This window comes from Stenella coeruleoalba, assembly GCF_951394435.1.
Source record: "Stenella coeruleoalba genome assembly, chromosome: 10".
NCBI lineage: Eukaryota > Metazoa > Chordata > Mammalia > Artiodactyla > Delphinidae > Stenella > Stenella coeruleoalba.
This window is the reverse complement of record NC_137156.1, coordinates 23,957,670-23,980,698: the sequence shown is the minus strand read 5'-3', so window position 1 is coordinate 23,980,698 and position 23,029 is coordinate 23,957,670. Positions and strand designations below refer to the sequence as shown.

Below are 23,029 nucleotides of genomic sequence, written 5' to 3'. Positions count from 1 at the left end.
GTGTACCCTCTAGCTGCTGGTGAGATGTAAAGTGGTAACAGCCAATAATGAGAAGAGAAAGGAGCTGCTTTGAAAAGTAAAAATTGAGCTACCATTCGATGCAGCAGACCCACCGCTGGGCCTCTCGCGTGACAACACCAGAATCCCGAAGACACAGGCTGCAAAAGCTGCACTGAAGCCTTATTCACAATAGCCAAGATATGGAAGCAACCTAAATGTCCATCAACAGATGAACAGATGAAGAAAAAGTGGTCCACGTATACAATGGAATATTAGCCATGGAAAACAATGAAACACTGCTCTTTGAGGCACCATAGATGAGCCTAGAGATAATCACAGAACGTGAGGTAAGTTGGAAAGCAAAAGACAGATATCCGATGGTATCACTTATAGGTGTTACGTACGACCTGACAAAAATGGACATATTTCCACAGAGAAAGACACACAAAGACTTAAAACACAAACTATGCATATCTAAAACCAAAGGTGGTGGAAATGGGTAAATTAAGATTCGATTTACCATACCTACACAAATACAGATTAAGTACATATATCTAAAAAGACCAAGCACATGGCAAGGGAGGTCTATGAAACATTCTGTAATCTTTTACATGGGAAAAGGATCTGTACATGAATAGATATATATGATGTACAAATGAACCAGATTCTGTACACCCAAGACAAACTGTATTCTAATCATTACCCCGATTAAAACAATTAGAACAACGAACAATAATTAATGAGACATAAACTTCAGGGGCTTTTCCTGGCACATTCCATTGTAATTTACAACCTAGGAACACGACTTCCAGAAAGACTCTGCTGCCCTAGTACCCAGATTTGAGAATGGAGAAATGCTGCCCCCTTGTGGCCTTTTCTCACAACACAAGCTTTAAACCCAGTACTAAAGGTCACTAAATATTCACAATCATTGCAGGTATGTAAATGACACCTGACCTGCTCTCAAAAAAAATCCTGTGGTCAAAAATCGACCACAAAATTCAAAAGAGGGCACCCCTCCAAGACAATTTTAGGAGGTATATTGTACACACACTTTTTCTTTTTTTTTTCTTAAAGCAAAGAGGAAGATGTGGAAAGATGCTGAGCATTAGGAATTATTAAAGACATGCAAATACAAATTACAAAAACCTATCAGCTCACACCAGTCAGAATTGCCACGAGAAAACATTCTGCAAAAAATAAATGCTGAAGGCGTTGTGGAGAAATGGGTATCCTCGGTTCTAAGGGGGACGTGGTAAGAACCACTAATGAAAACACAATGGAGGTGTTTTGAAACGGTAAACACTGAGCTACCAGTTAATGAAGCATACCCACTGCTGGGCCTATCACTTGAGAAAATGAGAATCAAAAGTCACAGGCTGGTAATACTGCACTCCAGAAATATTTACCATAGCCAACATTTGGAAGCAACAAAAATGTCCATCAACAGAAGAATACACAAATTAGAAGTGGTCCATGTACACAATGGAATATTACTCCACTAAAATATATAAATCAAATTTAAAAACAAACATAAGTAAGAGACGTAAGCTTTTGGGGGTTAATCAGGGCACATTGCACTCTAAATTATATCTGAGGAACACCACAGGCAGGAAGTTCTGTTTCCCTAGGTACCAGAGTGGGAACGTAGAAATGCTGCCGACCTCTGGCCGATACCTGCAAAAGCAGCCTGAAAATCTGTGCTAATGGTCACTTCATATGCACAAGTACTGCAGGCCTGTAAATGAAACATGCCCTCAAAATGTCTTGACGCAGGTAAAGGCCAAAAAATTTCAAAATGGGGCACATGTTTCAAGAAAACAATTTGAAGAAGTAAGCTGTAATAACAGTTTGAACAATAAAAGGACATGCCTGAAAGCTCAATTTCAAAGGATTATGAGACACATGCAAATCCAACCACAAAGAGGTATCAGCTCACACCACTCAGAATAACCATCAGCAAGAAAACTATAAACTACAAATGCTGAAGTGGTTGTGGAGAAATGCATACCCTCAACTTTAAGTGGGACGCACCCTGGAAAGGGCCACTAATGAGAACAGAATGGAGATGTCTTTAAAACGTAAACATTGACCTACCATATGGTCCAGCAGGCCATCCCTGGACCTATAACCAAGAAGACAGAATTGGAAAGACACACGCAGACAAATCTGCACTACACAGGATTACAATAGCCAAGATATGGAAGTAACCAAAAAGTCCAGCAACAGATGGGTGGACAGAGAAGAACTGCTACAAGTAGAGATGGAATATTAGCTGGGGAAAAAATGAAACAATGCCATTTGCAGCACCATAGATGAGTCTAGAAGCAATCACGCAAGTTGTAGTAGGTGAGAAAGCAAAAGACACATATCCTATGATATGACTTATAGGTGTTACCTAAAAGTTGATACCAACGAAGATATTTCCACAGAGAAATCCAATCACAGATTCATTAAGCAAACTTATGCTTGACCAAAGGGAAAGGTGTGAGGATTGGATACATTAGGATATTGGGGTTAACAGAGATATACAAACACACGTGAAGTATAAAATCACCAAAGACCTACGGCATACCAAGAGGAGACTGCTCAACATTGTGCCATAACCCACATGGAAAAAGGATCCGAAGAAGAATAGATATATGTATATGTGTAAAAGAACCACATCTTGCACACCTAGAACAAAAAAAAAAACACATTGTAATCAAATTGGTTGTGATAAAAAACAAAAATTAAATTAAGAAACGAACAAGCAGTAATGAGACATAACATTAAGGAGATTTCGCTGGCATTTTCCAGTCTAATTTACAACCTACAGCACAACTTCCATTAGGGCTCTGTTGCCCTAGTAACCAGATTTGGTAAGGAGAAGTGCTGCCACCTTCTGGCCATTTCACACAACAGCGCTAATGCTCACTTAATATTCAAAATAATTGCAGGCCTGTAAATGACACCTGCCATCAAAAAAAATCCTAGGGTCGTAAATCGACCAGAAAATTCCAAAGACGTCAACATTTCAAGAAGATAATTTCAAGAGGCATATTTGGCGAACACTTTGTCTTTTTTTATTTTTCTTTAAAATAAAAGGGAAAGGTAACATGCTCAACATCAGCAATTAATAAAGCCATGCAAATCCAGTCTACAGAAATCTTCACCTCACAGCCGTCAGAATGATTTTCAGCAAAAAGTCTACAAAGAATAAATGCTGAAGGGGTTTCAGAGAACTGTGTACCCACTAGCTGCTGGGGGGATGTAAACCCCTAACAGCCATTACTGAGAACATAATGGAGGTGCGTTTAAGGGTAAAAATTGAGCTACCATGTGATCTCGTAAGTCCATAGATGTGCCTATCACCTGAGCAGACCACAATGAGAAAGATACAGGCTGGCAATCCTGCACTGCAGGAACATTTACCATAGCGAAGACTTGGAAGAAATCAAAATGACCATCAACAGAAAAATGTACAAGGAAGAAGTGGTCCATGTACACAATGGAATATTAGCCATGGAAAAGAATGAAACTGTGCCATTTGCACCACCATAGAAGGACCTAAAGATCATCACCCAACTTGAAGTACGAAAGAAACTGAAAGACAGATATGCTATGAGGTCACTTATAGGTGTTACCTAAAAATTGATACCCACGAACTAATTTCCAAGAGAAGGAAAAGCATGGATTAAGAAAAAATTACGTTTAACCAAATGGAAAGTTGTAAGGAATGGATGAATTAGGATATGGGGGTTAACAGACAGGTACTAATACATATGAAATATATAATCACAAAATACCTATGGAATACCAAGAAAGGTCTACTCAACACTCTGTAATAACCTACACGGGAAAGGATCCAAAGCTGAATAGACAGATACATTGATATAATGAACCAGATTCTGTACACCTGGGAGAAACAAACTCTTTTTATCAAATTTGCTCTGATAATTAATAAAAGTTAAATTTAAAAAACAAACAAGAAGTAAGGAGATATAAGCTCTTGGGGTTTGTCCTGGCACATTCAACTCAAGTTTGCAGCCTACTAACACGATTTCCAGGAAGGCTCTACTGCCCAAAAACCGAGTTGGAAATGGAGAAATGCTGCCGGCTTGTGGCCGTTTCCCGCAAGAGCGGCTTTAAGCCCACAGCTAGTGGTCACTTAACATTCACAAGGACTCAGGGCTGTAAAGGACACCTGCCCTAAATATTTGTGCTGAGGTAGGGAATGGATAAAAAAATTCAAAACAGGCAAATGTTTCAAGAAGATAGTATGAAGAGGTAAGTTTGACTCACTCTCTTTACTAAAAAAAGGAAAATGGATAAAAGCTCAACCTCAGGAATTATTAGACTCATGCAAATCTAATCTACAAAAAGCTTTCAACTCACACCTGTCGACTGACGAGCAGCAAAAAGTCTACAAACAATAAACACTGAAGGGGTTTTAGAGAACTGTGTACCCTCTAGCTGCTGGTGAGATGTAAAGTGGTAACAGCCAATAATGAGAAGAGAAAGGAGCTGCTTTGAAAAGTAAAAATTGAGCTACCATTCGATGCAGCAGACCCACCGCTGGGCCTCTCGCGTGACAACACCAGAATCCCGAAGACACAGGCTGCAAAAGCTGCACTGAAGCCTTATTCACAATAGCCAAGATATGGAAGCAACCTAAATGTCCATCAACAGATGAACAGATGAAGAAAAAGTGGTCCACGTATACAATGGAATATTAGCCATGGAAAACAATGAAACACTGCTCTTTGAGGCACCATAGATGAGCCTAGAGATAATCACAGAACGTGAGGTAAGTTGGAAAGCAAAAGACAGATATCCGATGGTATCACTTATAGGTGTTACGTACGACCTGACAAAAATGGACATATTTCCACAGAGAAAGACACACAAAGACTTAAAACACAAACTATGCATATCTAAAACCAAAGGTGGTGGAAATGGGTAAATTAAGATTCGATTTACCATACCTACACAAATACAGATTAAGTACATATATCTAAAAAGACCAAGCACATGGCAAGGGAGGTCTATGAAACATTCTGTAATCTTTTACATGGGAAAAGGATCTGTACATGAATAGATATATATGATGTACAAATGAACCAGATTCTGTACACCCAAGACAAACTGTATTCTAATCATTACCCCGATTAAAACAATTAGAACAACGAACAATAATTAATGAGACATAAACTTCAGGGGCTTTTCCTGGCACATTCCATTGTAATTTACAACCTAGGAACACGACTTCCAGAAAGACTCTGCTGCCCTAGTACCCAGATTTGAGAATGGAGAAATGCTGCCCCCTTGTGGCCTTTTCTCACAACACAAGCTTTAAACCCAGTACTAAAGGTCACTAAATATTCACAATCATTGCAGGTATGTAAATGACACCTGACCTGCTCTCAAAAAAAATCCTGTGGTCAAAAATCGACCACAAAATTCAAAAGAGGGCACCCCTCCAAGACAATTTTAGGAGGTATATTGTACACACACTTTTTCTTTTTTTTTTCTTAAAGCAAAGAGGAAGATGTGGAAAGATGCTGAGCATTAGGAATTATTAAAGACATGCAAATACAAATTACAAAAACCTATCAGCTCACACCAGTCAGAATTGCCACGAGAAAACATTCTGCAAAAAATAAATGCTGAAGGCGTTGTGGAGAAATGGGTATCCTCGGTTCTAAGGGGGACGTGGTAAGAACCACTAATGAAAACACAATGGAGGTGTTTTGAAACGGTAAACACTGAGCTACCAGTTAATGAAGCATACCCACTGCTGGGCCTATCACTTGAGAAAATGAGAATCAAAAGTCACAGGCTGGTAATACTGCACTCCAGAAATATTTACCATAGCCAACATTTGGAAGCAACAAAAATGTCCATCAACAGAAGAATACACAAATTAGAAGTGGTCCATGTACACAATGGAATATTACTCCACTAAAATATATAAATCAAATTTAAAAACAAACATAAGTAAGAGACGTAAGCTTTTGGGGGTTAATCAGGGCACATTGCACTCTAAATTATATCTGAGGAACACCACAGGCAGGAAGTTCTGTTTCCCTAGGTACCAGAGTGGGAACATAGAAATGCTGCCGACCTCTGGCCGATACCTGCAAAAGCAGCCTGAAAATCTGTGCTAATGGTCACTTCATATGCACAAGTACTGCAGGCCTGTAAATGAAACATGCCCTCAAAATGTCTTGACGCAGGTAAAGGCCAAAAAATTTCAAAATGGGGCACATGTTTCAAGAAAACAATTTGAAGAAGTAAGCTGTAATAACAGTTTGAACAATAAAATGACATGCCTGAAAGCTCAATTTCAAAGGATTATGAGACACATGCAAATCCAACCACAAAGAGGTATCAGCTCACACCACTCAGAATAACCATCAGCAAGAAAACTATAAACTACAAATGCTGAAGTGGTTGTGGAGAAATGCATACCCTCAACTTTAACTGGGATGCACCCTGGAAAGGGCCACTAATGAGAACAGAATGGAGATGTCTTTAAAACGTAAACATTGACCTACCATAGGATCCAGCAGGCCCATCCCTGGACCTATAACCAAGAAGACAGAATTGGAAAGACACACACAGACAAATCTGCACTACACAGGATTACAATAGCCAAGATATGGAAGTAACCAAAAAGTCCAGCAACAGATGGGTGGAAAAAGAAGAACTGCTACAAGTAGAGATGGAATATTAGCTGGGGAAAAAATGAAACAATGCCATTTGCAGCACCATAGATGAGTCTAGAAGCAATCACGCAAGTTGTACTAAGTGAGAAAGCAAAAGACACATATCCTATGATATGACTTATAGGTGTTACCTAAAAGTGATACCAATGAAGATATTTCCACAGAGAAATCCAATCACAGATTCATTAAGCAAACTTATGCTTGACCAAATGGAAAGGTGAGAGGATTGGATATATTAGGATATTTGGGTTAACAGAGATATACAAACACACGTGAAATATAGAATCACCAAAGACCTACGGCATACCAAGAGGAGACTGCTCAACACTGTGCCATAACCCACATGGAAAAAGGATCCGAAGAAGAATAGATATATGTATATGTGTAAAAGAACCACATCTTGCACACGTAGAACAAAAAAAAACATTGTAATCAAATTGGTTGTGATAAAAAAATTAAATTTAAAAACGTACAAGAAGTAATGAGACATAATCTTAAGGAGTTTTCCCTGGCATTTTCCGTTCTAATTTACAACCTACAGCACAACTTCCCTTATGGCTCTGTTGCCCTAGTAACCAGATTTGGTAAGGAGAAGTGCTGCCGCCTTCTGGCCGTTTCACACAACAGCGCTAATGCTCACTTAATATTCAAAATAATTGCAGGCCTGTACATGACACCTGCCATCAAAAAAAATCCTGGGGTCGTAAATCGACCAGAAAATTCCAAAGACGTCAACATTTCAAGAGGACAATTTCAAGAGGCATATTTTGCGCACATTTTGTCTTTTCTTTTCTTTTTTTCTTTAAAATAAAAGGGAGGGGGGCTGCTGGGAAGATGGCGGAAGAGTAAGACGCGGAGATCCCCTTCCTCCCCACAGATACACCAGAAATACATCTACACGTGGAACAACTCCTACAGAACACCTACTGAATGCTGGCAGAAGACCTCAGACCTCCCAAAAGGCAAGAAACTCCCCACGTACCTGGGTAGGGCAAAAGAAAAAAAGAAAAAACAGAGACAAAAGAATAGGGACGGCACCTGCACCAGTGGGAGGCAGCTGTGAAGGAGGAAAAGTTTCCACACACTAGGAAGCCCCTTCGCGGGCGGAGACTGCGGAGGCGGAGGGGGGAGCTTCGGAGCCGCGGAGGAGAGCACAGCAACAGGGGTGCGGAGGGCAAAGCGAGGAGATTCCCACACAGAGGATCGGTGCCGAACAGCACTCACCAGCCCGAGAGGCTCGTCTGCTCACCCGCCGGGGCGGGCGGGGCTGCGTGCTGAGGCTCGGGCTTCGGTCGGAGCGCAGGGAGAGGACTGGGGTTGGCGGCTTGAACATAACCTGAAGGGGTTAGTGCACCACGGCTAGCCAGGAGGGAGTCCGGGGAAAAGTCTGGACCTGCCAAAGAGGCAAGAGACTTTTTCTTCTCTCTTTGTTTCCTGGTGCGCGAGGAGAGGCGTTCAAGAGCGCTGCTTAAAGGAACTCCAGAGACGGGCGCGAGCCGCGGTTAAAAGCGCGAACCCCAGAGACGGACGCGAGCCGCGGCTAAAAGCGCGGACCACAGAGACGGGCGGGAGACGCTAAGGCTGCTGCTGCCGCCACCAAGGGGCCTGTGTGCGAGCACAGGTCACTCTCCACACCCCTCTTCCGGGGAGCCTGTGCAGCCCGCCACTGCCAGGTTCCCGGGATCCAAGGACAACTTCCCCGGGAGAACGCACGGCGCACCTCAGGCTCGTGCAACGTCACGCCGGCCTCTGCCGCCGCAGGCCCGCCCCGCACGCCGTGCCCCTCCCTCCCCCCCGACCCCCGGCCTGAGCCTGCGACCTACACGCAGAGGCGGGGCCAAATCCAAAGCTGAGCCCCGGGAGCTGTGAGAACAAAGAAGAGAAAGGGAAATCTCTCCCAGCTGCCGCAGAAGCAGCGGATTAAAGCTCCACAATCAACTTGATATACCCTGCATCTGTGGAATACATGAATAGACAACGAATCATCCCCAATTGAGGAGGTGGACTTTTAGAGCAAAATCTATTATTTTTTTCCCTTTTCCTCTTCTTGTGAATGTGTGTGTGTATGCTTCTGTGTGAGATCTTGTCTGTATAGCTTTGCTTCCACCATTTGTCCTAGGGTTCTATCCGTCCATTGTTTTTTTTTTTTAAATTTTTTTTCTTAATAATTAATTCTAATAACTTTACCTTCTTTCTTTCTGTCTTTCTTTCTTTCTTTCTTTCTTTCTTTCTTTCTTTCTTTCTTTCCTTCCTTCCTTCCTTCTTTCATTCCTTCCTTCCTTCCCTCCTTTAGACAACGAATCATCCCAAATTGAAGAGGTGGACTTTGAGAGCAAGATTTATGATTTTTCCCCCTTACCTCTTTTTGTGAATGTGTATGCTTCTGTGTAAGATTTTGTCTGTATAGCTTTGCTTCCACCATTTGTCCTAAGGTTCTATCCGTCCCTTTTTTTTTTCTAAATAATTATTTTTTAATTCAATAACTTTATTATACTTTATTTTATTTTACTGTATCTTCTTTCTTTCTGTCTTTTTTCCTTCCTTCCCTCCTTCCTTCCTTCCTTCCTCCCTCCCTCCCTCCTTTCTTTCCTTCTTGCCTTCTTTCCTTCTTTTCTTCTTTCTTTCTTTCTTCCTTCCTTCCTTCCTTCTTTCCTTCCTTCCTTCCCTCCTTTCTTTCTTTCTTTCTTTCTTTCTTCCTACTTCTACTAATTCTCTCTACTTTTTCTCCCTTTTATTCTGAGCCGTGTGGATGAAAGGCTCCTGGTGCTCCAGCCAGGAGTCAGGGCTCTGCCTCTGAGGTGGGAGAGCCAATTTCAGGACACTGGTCAACAAGAGACCTCCCAGCTCCACATAATATCAAATGGCGAAAATCTCCCAGAGACCTCCATCTTAACACCAGCACCCAGCACCACTCAACGACCAGCAAGCTACAGTGCTGGACAACCTATGCCAAACAACTAGCAAAACAGGAACACAAACCCACCCATTAGCAGACAGGCTGCCTAAAATAATAATAAGTCCACAGACACCCCCAAAACACACCACCAGACGTGGACCTGCCCACTAGAGAAACAAGATCCAGCCTCATCCACCAAAACACAGGCACTAGTCCCCTCCACCAGGAAGCCTACACAACCCACTGAACCAACCTTAGCCACTGGAGACAGACATCAAAAACAACAGGAACTACGAACCTGCAGCCTGCAAAAAGGAGACCCCAAACACAGTAAGATAAGCAAAATGAGAAGACAGAAAAACACACAGCAGATGAAGGAGCAAGATAAAAATGCACCAGACCTAACAAATGAAGAGGAAATAGGCAGTCTACCTGAAAAAGAATTCAGAATAATGATAGTAAAGATGATCCAAAATCTTGGAAATAGAATGGACAAAATGCAAGAAACATTTAACAAGGACCTAGAAGAAATAAAGATGAAACAAGCAATGATGAATAACACAATAAATGAAATTTAAAATACTCTAGATGGGATCTATAGCAGAATAACTGAGGCAGAAGAACGGATAAGTGACCTGGAAGATAAAATAGTGGAAATAACTAATGCAGAGCAGAATAAAGAAAAAAGAATGAAAAGAACTGAGGACAGTCTCAGAGACCTCTGGGACAACATTAAACGCACCAACATTCGAATTATAGGGGTTCCAGAAGAATAAGAGAAAAAGAAAGGGACTGAGAAAATATTTGAAGAGATTATAGTTGAAAACTTCCCTAATATGGGAAAGGAAATAGTTAATCAAGTCCAGGAAGCACAGAGAGTCCCATACAGGATAAATCCAAGGAGAAATATGCCAAGACACATATTAATCAAACTGTCAAAAATTAAATACAAAGAAAACATATTAAAAGCAGCAAGGGAAAAACAACAAATAACACGCAAGGGAATCCCCATAAGGATAACTGCTGACCTCTCAGCAGAAACTCTGCAAGCCAGAAGGGTGTGGCAGGACATACTGAAAGTGATGAAGGAGAAAAACCTGCAACCAAGATTACTCTACCCAGCAAGGATCTCATTCAGATTTGATGGAGAAATTAAAACCTTTACAGACAAGCAAAAGCTGAGAGAGTTCAGCACCACCAAACCAGCTTTACAACAAATGCTAAAGGAACTTCTCTAGACAAGAAACACAAGAGAAGGAAAAGACCTACAATAACGAACCCAAAACAATTAAGAAAATGGAAATAGGAACATACATATCGATAATTACCTTAAATGTAAATGGACTAAATGCTCCCACCAAAAGACACAGATTGGCTGAATGGATACAAAAACAAGACCCATATATATGCTGTCTACAAGAGACCCACTTTAGACCTAGAGACACATACAGACTGAAAGTAAGGGGATGGAAAAAGATATTCCATGCAAATGGAAACCAAAAGAAAGCTGGAGTAGCAATTCTCATATCAGACAAAATAGACTTTAAATAAAGACTATTAGAAGAGAGAAAGGACACTACATAATGATCAAGGGATCGATCCAAGAAGAAGGTATAACAATTGTAAATATTTATGCACCCAACATAGGAGCACCTCAATACATAAGGCAAATACTAACAGACATAAAGGGAAATTGACAGTAACACATTCATAGTAGGGGACTTTAACACCCCACTTTCACCAATGGACAGATCATCCAAAATGAAAATAAATAAGGAAACACAAGCTTTAAATGATACATTAAACAAGATGGACTTAATTGATATTTATAGGACACTCCATCCAAAAACAACAGAATACACATTTTTCTCAAGTGCTCTTGGAACATTCTCCAGGATAGCTCATATCTTGGGTCACAAATCAAGCCTTGGTAAATTTAAGAAAATTGAAATTTTATCAAGTATCTTTTCCGACAAAAACGCCATGAGACTAGATATCAATTACAGGAAAAGATCTGTAAAAAATACAAACACATGAAGGCTAAACAATACACTACTTAATGACGAAGTGATCACTGAAGAAATCAAAGAGGAAATTTAAAAATACCTAGAAACAAATGACAATGGAGACACAATGACCCAAAACCTATGGGATGCAGCAAAAGCAGCTCTAAGAGGGAAGTTTATAGCAATAAAAGCCCACCTTAAGAAGCAGGAAACATCTCGAATAAACAATCTAACCTTGCACCTCAAGCAATTAGAGAAAGAAAAACAAAAAAAAACCCAAAGTTAGCAGAAGGAAAGAAATCATAAAAATCAGATCAGAAATAAATGAAAAAGGAATGAAGGAAACAATAGCAAAGATCAATAAAACTAAAAGCTGGTTCTTTGAGAAGATAAACAAAATAGATAAACCATTAGCCAGACTTATCAAGAAAAAAAGGGAGAAGACTCAAATCAATAGAATTAGAAATGAAAAAGGAGAAGTAACAACTGACACTGCAGAAATAAAAAAGATCATGAGAGATTACTACAAGCAACTCTATGCCAATAAAATGGACAATCTGGAAGAAATGGACAAATTCTTAGAAACGCACAACCTGCCAAGACTGAATCAGGAAGAAATAGAAAATATGAACAGACCAATCACAAGCACTGAAATTGAAACTGTGATTAAAAATCTTCCAACAAACAAAAGCCCAGGACCAGATGGCTTCACAGGCGAATTCTATCAAACATTTAGAGAAGAGCTATCACCTATCCTTCTCAAACTCTTCCAAAATATAGCAGAGGGAGGAACACTCCCCAACTCATTCTACGAGGCCACCATCACCCTGATACCAAAACCAGACAAGGATGTCACAAAGAAAGAAAACTACAGGCCAATATCACTGATGAACATAGATGCAAAAACCCTCAACAAAATACTAGCAAACAGAATCCAACAGCACATTAAAAGGATTATACACCATGATCAAGTGGGGTTTATTCCAGGAATGCAAGGATTTTTCAATATATGCAAATCTATCAATGTGATAAACCATATTAACAAATTGAAGGAGAAAAACCATATGATCATCTCAATAGATGCAGAGAAAGCTTTTGAAAAAATTCAACACCCATTTATGATAAAAACCCTGAAGAAAGTAGGCAAAGAGGGAACTTTCCTCAACATAATAAAGGCCATATATGACAAGCCCACAGCCAACATCATCCTCAATGGTGAAAAATTGAAAGCATTTCCACTAAGATCAGGAACAAGAAAAAGTTGCCCACTCTCACCACTCTTTTTCAACATAGTCTTGGAAGTTTTAGCCACAGCAATCAGAGAAGAAAAGGAAATAAAAGGAATCCAAATCGGAAAGGAAGAAGTAAAGCGGTCACTGTTTGCAGATGACATGATCCTATACATAGAGAATCCTAAAGATGCTACCAGAAAACTACTAGAGCTAATCAATGAATTTGGTAAAGTAGCAGGATACAAAATTAATGCACAGAAATCTCTGGCATTCCTATACACTAAGGATGAAAAATCTGAAAGTGAAATCAAGAAAACACTCCCATTTACCATTGCAACAAAAAGAATAAAATACCTAGGAATAAACCTACCTAAGGAGACAAAAGACCTGTATGCAGAAAATTATAAGACACTGATGAAAGAAATTAAAGATGATACAAATAGATGGAGAGATATACCATGTTCTTGGATTGGAAGAATCAACATTGTGAAAATGACTATACTACCCAAAGCAATCTACAGATTCAATGCAATCCCTATGAAACTACCACTGGCATTTTTCACAGAACTAGAACAAAAAATTTCACAATTTGTATGGAAACACAAAAGACCCTGAATAGCCAAAGCAATCTTGAGAACGAAAAATGGAGCTGGAGGAATCAGGCTTCCTGACTTCAGACTATACTACAAAGCTACAGTAATCAAGACAGTATGGTACTGGCACAGAAACAGAAATATAGATCAATGGAACAGGATAGAAAGCCCAGAGATAAACCCACGCACATATGGTCACCTTATCTTTGACAAAGGAGGCAGAAATGTACAGTGGAGAAAGGACAGCCTATTCAATAAGTGGTTCTGGGAAAACTGGACAGCTACATGTAAAAGTATGAGATTAGATCACTCCCTAACACCATACACAAAAATAAGCTCAAAATGGATTAAAGACCTAAATTTAAGGCCAGAAACTATCAAACTCTTAGAGGAAAACATAGGCAGAACACTCTATGACATAAATCACAGCAAGGTCCTTTTTGACCCACCTCCTAGAGAAATGGAAATAAAAACAAAAGTAAACAAATGGGACCTAATGAAACTTAAAAGCTTTTGCGCAGCAAAGGAAACCATAAAGAAGACCAAAAGACAACCCTCAGAATGGGAGAAAATATTTGCAAATGAAGCAACTGACAAAGGATTAATCTCCAAAATTTATAAGCAGCTCATGCAGCTTAATAACAAAAAAACAAACAACCCAATCCAAAAATGGGCAGAAGACCTAAATAGACATTTCTCCAAAGAAGATATACAGAGTGCCAACAAACACATGAAAGAATGCTCAACATCACTAATCATTAGAGAAATGCAAATCAAAACTACAATGAGATATCATCTCACACCGGTCAGAATGGCCATCATCAAAAAATCTAGAAACAATAAATGCTGGAGAGGGTGTGGAGAAAAGGGAACCCTCTTACACTGTTGGTGGGAATGTAAATTGATACAGCCACTGTGGAGAACAGTATGGAGGTTCCTTAAAAAGCTACAAATAGAACTACCATATGACCCAGCAATCCCACTACTGGGCATATACCCTGAGAAAACCATAATTCAAAAAGAGTCATGTACCAAAATGTTCATTGCAGCTCTATTTACAATAGCCCAGAGATGGAAACAACCTAAGTGTCCATCATCGGATGAATGGATAAAGAAGATGTGGCACATATATACAATGGAATATTACTCAGCCATAAAAAGAGACGAAATTGAGCTATTTGTAATGAGGTGGATAGACCTAGAGTCTGTCATACAGAGTGAAGTAAGTCAGAAAGAGAGAGACAAATACCGTATGCTAACACATATATATGGAATTTAAGAAAAAAAAATGTCATGGAAAACCTAGGGGTGAAACAGGAATAAAGACACAGACTTACTAGAGAATGGACTTGAGGCTATGGGGAGCGGGAAGGGTAAACGGTGACAAAGCGATAAAGAGGCATGGACATATATACACTATCAAACGTAAGGTAGATAGCTAGTGGGAAGCAGCCGCATAGCACAGGGAGATCAGCTCGGTGCTTTGTGACCGCCTGGAGGGGTGGGATAGGGAGGGTGGGAGGGAGGGAGACGCAAGCGGGAAGAGATATGGGAATATATGTATATATATAACTGATTCATTTTGTTGTGAAGCTGAAACTAACATACCATTGTAAAGCAATTATACTCCAATAAAAAAAAAAAACCTTTAAAAATATCTGTGTCTTTCAATCTAATACATATAGGAATTTAGAATACGGTAAATGTGACATTTCAAAAGATCAGGTAAAGAGTGTGCTAGTCAATGAACAACACTGCGGCAATTGCCTATAGTTAAGGGAAAAAATAAAGCTAACTATTTAAACTTATGGATAAAAATAAAATGCTATATACGGCTAAATGTAAAAAAACAAATAAAAAACTATGAACTTGAAAGGACTTTCAAAAGAAAAGGAAAAAAAAGCACAAAATCATAAACCCATGAAGAAAAAAAAGGTAAACAAAACTTTAAACTTCTTTATGACAAAAGAAACCATAAACAATATTGAAAAATACATTTGAAAACCAATGTGAGGCTGGGAGAAAATATTACAACTATATAACAGTTTAATATCTGGTATATATGAATAGGTACTAGAAATCAATGAGAAAAAAAAGAAAGAAAGAAAATCAGGTAAGAGGGGGATTTCTGACCAGAAGATTCTCTAGAATTGATTCATAAACTAACCTACTAGAATGACAGGTGTAGCTTGCCATCCAACTTTATTTAAAACGACACAGAAAAAAAACTGAAATAGACTAGTTAATATAACAGATGCAAGGAAATCTGGAATGGCTTCTCTCTCTATATAAGATAGCAGTACATTTTATTTGGTGCAATTACAGAGGAATGACCTTCAGTTTCTTCACAAGCTAGCTCTTATTTTTGTAATCTCCTCTCAAAGCTCACTCTGGCCTTATATATTCTTTGAAGTCAGAGTATTTAGAAAATAAGGAAGTTGAAATCCTACATCCAAGATTGAAAGGACTCTGCCCTACCTTTACTCAGAGACCAATTATACATTAACTAAACTACTATTATACTGTTTTTTAGTGGCATATAACACATTTTTGGGTAAGGCACCACAGTATCTTTATAATAATGAAGATAGTGATATGGATCAAAGGCCACTCAATTAATTGTGGTTGAAACTCTTAACGAGAAGAACAGAGTTCAAAATATTTATTTAGATAGGAAGTGGCTAGTTTGATAAGAACTCCTTGAACAATACACTCCCTCCCACCTCACCTTGATTTGATGGCTCAACAGGAGCTGACAGATAAGGGGTAGAAGGCATGGACAGCCTAGGACCCCCTAGATGTCAGCTTTGGACCGTGTTTCTTAATTCTGGGTTGCACAGCATAATCACTTGAGAATGTATTTTAAATTACTGATTCATAGCCCTAACTTCTCTTCCTTCCTTCCACCCCAAGAAATTTCTATTTGATTAGTCTGAGGTGGGACCTGGGTGATGGTACTTTTTACAAAGCTCTAAGCTGACTCTGATGGGTAGCTAGAGTTGAGATCTGTTGATCTAGAAATAGGGTTAATATTTCAAACCAGTTGAGAAGCCAAATGGACTCTGACACACACTTGATTGTGCATATCACTCAGCATATGTATTTCTCAGCAATAAAAATAAAGCTTGATACAAGGCTGTTTCGCTGGCCAAAAACAAGAAGATTTTTGTATCTTTACTGAGCATGGTTTAAGATTAATTATATACTTCTTGATGACTGTGGAATGGAAGAATTGTGCAGTTCTTTCCCTAACCTCATTCCCTCTACCTGTCTTCTCATTCCACCCAATGTGGACAAGAGATGCTATGAAATAGCCCAATTCAAGAACATGCAGATGGCTAACAGACACCTGAAAAGATGTCCAACATTGCTTATCATTAGAGAAATGCAAATCAAAACAACTGAGAGATATCACCTCACACCTACTAGAATGGATATCATCAAAAAGTCAAATATTGGCAAGGATGTGAAAAAAAGGGAACCCTTGTGCACTGTTGGTGGGAATGTAAATTGGTGCAGCCACTATGAAAAACCGTATGGAGGTTCTTCAAAAAACTAAAAATAGGGGAATTCCCTGGTGGTCCACTGGTTAGGACACGGCGCTTTCACTGACATGGGCCTGGAGTTCGGGAAACTAAGATCCTGCAAGCCGAGGGGTGTGACCAAAAAAACAAAACCAAAAACAAACAAACAAACCAAAAACAACTAAAAATAGAACTACCATATGACCCAGAAATTCCACTCCTGGGTATATATCTGAAGAAAACAAAGACACTGATTTGAAAAGAAATATGCACCCAAATGTTCATAGCAGCATTATTTACAATAGCCAAGATATAAAAGCAACTTAAATGTCCATCAACAGATGAATGAAAAAGAATATTTGGTATATATATATGTGTGTGTGTGTGTGTGTGTGTGTGTGTGTGTGTGTGTGTGTGTGTGTAATGAAGTATTACTCAACCATAAAAAATAATGAAATTCTGACGTTTGCAACAACATGGATGGACCTAGAGAGAATTATGCTTAGTGAAATAAGTCAGACAGATAAAGAAAAATACTCTGTTATCACTTATATGTGGAATCTAAAAATAAAGCAAATGACTGTGTATAACAAAACAGAAACAGACTCACAGGTATAGAAAACAAACTAGTGGTTACCAATGGGGAGAGGGAAGGGGACAGACAAGATAGGGGTTTGGAATTAAGAGGCACAAAATACAGTGTAAAAACTAGATAAGAAACAAGGACATATTACACAGCACAGGGAATATAGCCATTGTTTTGATCTAACTTTTTTTTAACATCTTTATTGGAGTATAATTGCTTTACAATGGTGTGTTAGTTTCTGCTGTATAACAAAGTGAAGCAGCTATACATACACATACATCCCCATATCTCCTCCCTCTTGTGTCTCCCTCCCACCCTCCCTATCCCACCCCTCCAGGTGGACACAAAGCACTGAGTTGATCTACCTGTGTTATGCGGCTGCTTCCCACTAGCTATCTATTTTACATTTGGTAGTGTATATACGTCCATGCCACTCTCTCACTTCATCCCAGCTTACCCTTCCCACTTCCCGGGTCCTCAAGTCTATTCTCTACATCTGCGTCTTTATTCCTGTCCTGCCCCTAGGTTCTTCATAACCATATTTGTTTTTTTAGATTCCATATAACCATATGTGTTAGCATACGGTTTTTGTTTTTCTCTTTCTGAATTACTTCACTCTGTATGACAGTCTCTAGGTCCATCCACTTCACTACAAATAACTCAATTCCTTTTCTTTTTATGGCTGAGTAATATTCCATTGTATATATGTGCCACACCTTCTTTATCCATTCATCTGTCAATGGACACTTAGCTTGCTTCCATGTCCTGGCTATTGTAAATAGAGCTGCAATGAACATTATGGTACATGACTCTTTTTGAATTATGGTTTTCTCAAGGTATATGCCCTGTAATGGGATTGCTGGGTCATATGGTAGTTCTATTTTTAGTTTTTTGAGGAACCTCCATACTGTTCTCCATAGTGGCTGTATCAATTTACATTCCCACCAACACTGCAAGAGGGTGCCCTTTTCTCCACACCCTCTCCAGTATTTATTGTTTGTAGATGTTTTGATGATGGCCATTCTGACCAGTGTGAGGTGATACCTCACTGTAGTTTTGATTTGCATTTCTCTAATGATTAGTGATGTTAAGCAGCTTTTCATATGCTTCTTGGCCATCTGTATGTCTTCTTTGGAGAAATGTCTATTTAGGTCTTCCACCCATTTTTGGATTCGGTTGTTTGTGTTTTTGATATTGAGCTGCATGAGCTGCTTGTATATTTTGGAGATTACTCCTTTGTCAGTTGCTTCATTTGCAAATATTTTCTCCCACTCTGAGGGTTGTCTTTTCATCTTGTTTATGGTTTCCTTTGCTGTGCAAAAGCTTTGAAGTTTCATTAGGTCTCATTTGTTTATTTTTGTTTTTATTTCCATTTCTCTAGGAGGTGGGTCAAAAAGAATCTTGCTGTGATTTATGTCATGGAGTTTTCTGCCTATGTTTTCCTCTAAGAATTTTATAGTGTCTGGCCTTACATTTAGGTCTTTAATTCATTTTGAGTTTATTTTTGTGTATGGTGTTAGGGAGTGTTCTAATTTCATTCTTTTACATGTAGCTGTCCAGTTTTCCCAGCACCACTTATTGAAGAGGCTGTCTTTTCTCCGTGGTATATTCTTGCCTCCTTTATCAAAGATAAGTTGACCATAGGTGCATGAGTTTACCTCTGGGCTTTCTATCCTGTTCCATTGATCTATATTTCTGTTTTTGTGCCAGTACCAAACTGTCTTGATTACTGTAGCTTTGTAGTATAGTCTGAAGTCAGGGAGTCTGATTCTTCCGGCTCCTTTTTTCTTTCTCAAGATTGCTTTTGCTATTCAGGGTCTTTCATGTTTCCATACAAATTGTGAAATTTTTTGTTCTATTTCTGTGAAAAATGCCATTGGCAGTTTGATAGGGATTGCACTGAATCTGTACATTGCTTTGGCTAGTATAGTCATTTTCACAATATTGATTCTTCCAATCCAAGAACGTAGTATATCTCTCCGTCTATTTGTATCATCTTATTTTCTTTCATCAGTGTCTTATAGTTTTCTGCATACAGGTCTTTTGTCTCCTTAGGTAGGTTTATTCCTAGGTATTTTATTCATTTTGTTGAAATGGTAAATGGGAGTGTTTCTGGAATTTCTCTTTTAGATTTTTCATCATTAGTGTATAGGAATGCAAGAGGTTTATGTGCATTAATTTTGTATCCTGCTACTTTACCAAATTCATTGATTAGCTCTAGTAGTTTTCTGGTAGCATCTTTAGGATTCTCTATGTATAGTATCATGTCATTTGCAAACAGTGACAGTTCTGCCTCTTCTTTTCCAATTTGGATTCCTTTTATTTCTTTTTCTTCTCTGATTGCTATGATAGCCATTGTTTTGTAATAATTTTAAATGGAGTATAATCTATACAAATATTGAATCACTAAATTGTACACCTGAAACTAATATAATATTGTAAATTAACTGCACTTCAATTTTAAAAAAAAAGGAGAACAACAGTGGAAACAATAGGGACTGCCTCTCTTAGGATTACCTCTGATCTTTCTATAAAGTTGGGAAAATAAGAACACACAACCTCCTTTCATAAAGCTAGAAAGGTAAGAATTTTTGAAGAGGGTAATTCTCCAGTAAGTCACTTCAAGCTAAGAAAGATTGAGGCAGGTAGCATAGATAAGTTATGCTTTAGTTTTTGGGTGAACATTCTTGGAATTTAGCACTGATGACAATCTTTCTGGTCAAATTTTTCCTCCCCATCAACAGATTATGTAAGACCTTTAGGGAAAAGAGGAGAAATTCCCTTTCTTTTTCCAGTGTTGTCAAAAGACTTAAAACACTTTCCATTCTTTGGATTATTCATTTACATGTAAAATTTGTGAAATAGCACACAGGATTGTCCTGTCCAAAATTACCCTAAGTGTTTGTAAAAAGTACCATCATAGACTAATCAGATAGAAATTTCTTGGGAGAGGGGAGGGGGAAGGGAGGAAAAGAACAGGGCTATGAATCAGTAATTTAAAAATAATCTTATTGGGAGATTGGGATTGACATATGCACACTCCTATATATAACATAACTAATAAGGACCTAATGTATAGCACAGGGAACTCTACTCAATACTCTATAATGACCTATATGGGAAAAGAATCTAAAAGAGAGTGGATATATGTATATGTATAACTGATTCACTTCGCTGTATAGCAGAAACTAAAAAACACTGTAAATCAACTATACTCCAATAAAACTTAAAAAAAAATTAGTCTCAAGTGATTATACTGTGCACCCAGGATTAAGAAGCACAGGCCTAGGCTGCCATCTCCATGCCTCTTACCCCTTGTCTATCAGCTCCTGCTGAGCCCTCAAGACAGGGTGAGGTGATAGAAAATGCATTGTTCAAGGACCCTCTTATCCAACCAGCCAACAATTTATATCCAACAGAATTTATATCAAGAAAAGAACATTTCTAAAGAAAAATCTCCTCTCCCCCAGAAATCCATTATATGACCTTGATATGTTTTATTTTGTAAATATGAAGTAACATTCATGGATTCCAGGAAGAGAGCAGGAAAAAGCAAGAGAAATACAGTGAGAGAGAGAGAGAAGAGAGGTTTTAACTTCTAATTAGACACAGTCCACTCAACATGACACCGAGAAAGTGTAAAAAAGATCATTAAATATGATCACAGGGGCTTCCCTGGTGGCGCAGTGGTTGAGAGTCCGCCTGCCGAGTTCGTGCCCCGGTCCGGGAAGATCCCACATGCCGCGGAGCGGCTGGCCCGTGAGCCATGGCCGCTGAGCCTGCGCGTCCGGAGCCTGTGCTCCGCGACGGGAGAGGCCACAACAGTGAGAGGCCCGCGTACCGCAAAAAAAAAAAAAAGATCACAACTACTCATTTTTAACTTCCTTTAAAACAGAGGGAAGCAAGCATGGATCACAGGAAAACAGAAAAGAGAGAAACAGAATAGCAACAGTAGATGAATCATTTTTTATTCATCCTTCATTAATTAGAAAGTCTTTACTGAAAACGATTATTTTCAAATTACTGTATTAAAAAAATGCACTGTAAAATTCACTAAAGTTGCGCGCGAGCTCGGCGTCCCAGCGGCGAGGTCGGCCGAACGCGGAAGGGGTGGAGGGAGCCCGCGGCGACGGCGGCGGCGGCTACAGCCGTGAAACGGCGGAGACCGTGGCGGGCACCCGGCGGCTGATCACCAAGCCGCAGAACCTGAACGACGCCTGCGGGCCTCCCAGCAGCTTCCTCGAGATCGATGTGAGCAACCCTTAGACAGTGCGGGTAGGCCAGGGCCGGTTCACCACCTACGAAAGCAGGGTCAAGACAAATCTGCCTATTTTCAAGCTGAAGGAATCTGCCGTTAGAAGAAGATACAGTGACTTTGAGTAGCTGCGAAGTGAATTAGAAAGAGAGATCAAGGTTGTAGTTCCCCCAGTCCCTGGGAAAGCATTTTTGCGTCAACTTTCTTTTAGAAGAGATGATGGAGTATTTGTTGACAATTTTATTGAAGAAAGGAAGCAAGGACTGGAGCAGTTTATGGACAAGGTCGCTGGTCATCCTTTGGCACAGAATGAACGTTGTCTTCATATGTTTTTACAGGATGAAATTATAGATACAAGTAATGCTCCATCAAAAATAAGACATGCCTGAAATTTGGCAAGAAGGGGCAAAAAAACTTTCCATGACTATTAATGATTCATACGCACCAGTGAAGAAGTTTTAACTTTAGTATGCTGCACAAAAACTGGTGTAATATGCCTTCAGTATACTAACATAATGCTCAGTTCTGTTCTGTTTTGGCAGTTGACAAGAAGTTAATTTGCTTTAGTGAAAAAAATCCCTCATTCCAGCCTTTCCATATAAATAGCCCTTTCTTGCTGTTTTAATATGGTACACACTGTAGTTTCACAAACCTGTTACTCCAGTATAACCTGCAGTGTCCTAACTAAAATTACTCATTTGGTCTTCACCTGCAGTTTTTGTGTCATGTTTGCTTCTCGGATCTGAGTAATAGAATTTTTCTCTTATCCCCTTTTTAATAGGTGGTGTCACGACCTAATTTATGTGTGGAAGCTAGTACACATTGGTTTCCAGTACCCTACACGTAAGATACACACTTGTGTGCAGAAGGTATCTCCCTTCAGGCTTGTAATCCCCTTCACATGGAAGATCAATGAGGAAAATCTTTATATTCTGTATAAAAACAAAATCAAATTTATATACTAAAATCATTTGTCTAAAAATTTAGGTTGTTTTCAAATAAAAATAAAAATGCATTTCTGATACACAAAAATAAAATTCACTGAAGTTAAAATACAGGCATATCTGGTTTTATTGTGCTTTGCTTTATTGTGTTTCTCAGACAATGCTTTTTTCTACAAATTAAAGGTTTGTGGCAATCCTGCATACAGTAAGTCTATCAGTGCCATTTTCCCAACAGCATTTGCTTATTTAGTGTCTCTGTGACACATTTTGATAATTCTTGCAA

The 23,029-nt window shown here is 39.1% G+C and overlaps 1 pseudogene across 1 annotated transcript; it reads left to right on the top strand.

The window, feature by feature from the left end:
• Nucleotides 1-15,357: 15,357 nt before the first annotated feature.
• On the top strand, nt 15,358-22,191 carry LOC307192396 (sorting nexin-3-like; annotated as a pseudogene). The gene is made up of 2 exons: nt 15,358-15,372; nt 21,631-22,191. The product of its transcript is annotated as a sorting nexin-3-like (transcript).
• Nucleotides 22,192-23,029: the final 838 nt, after the last annotated feature.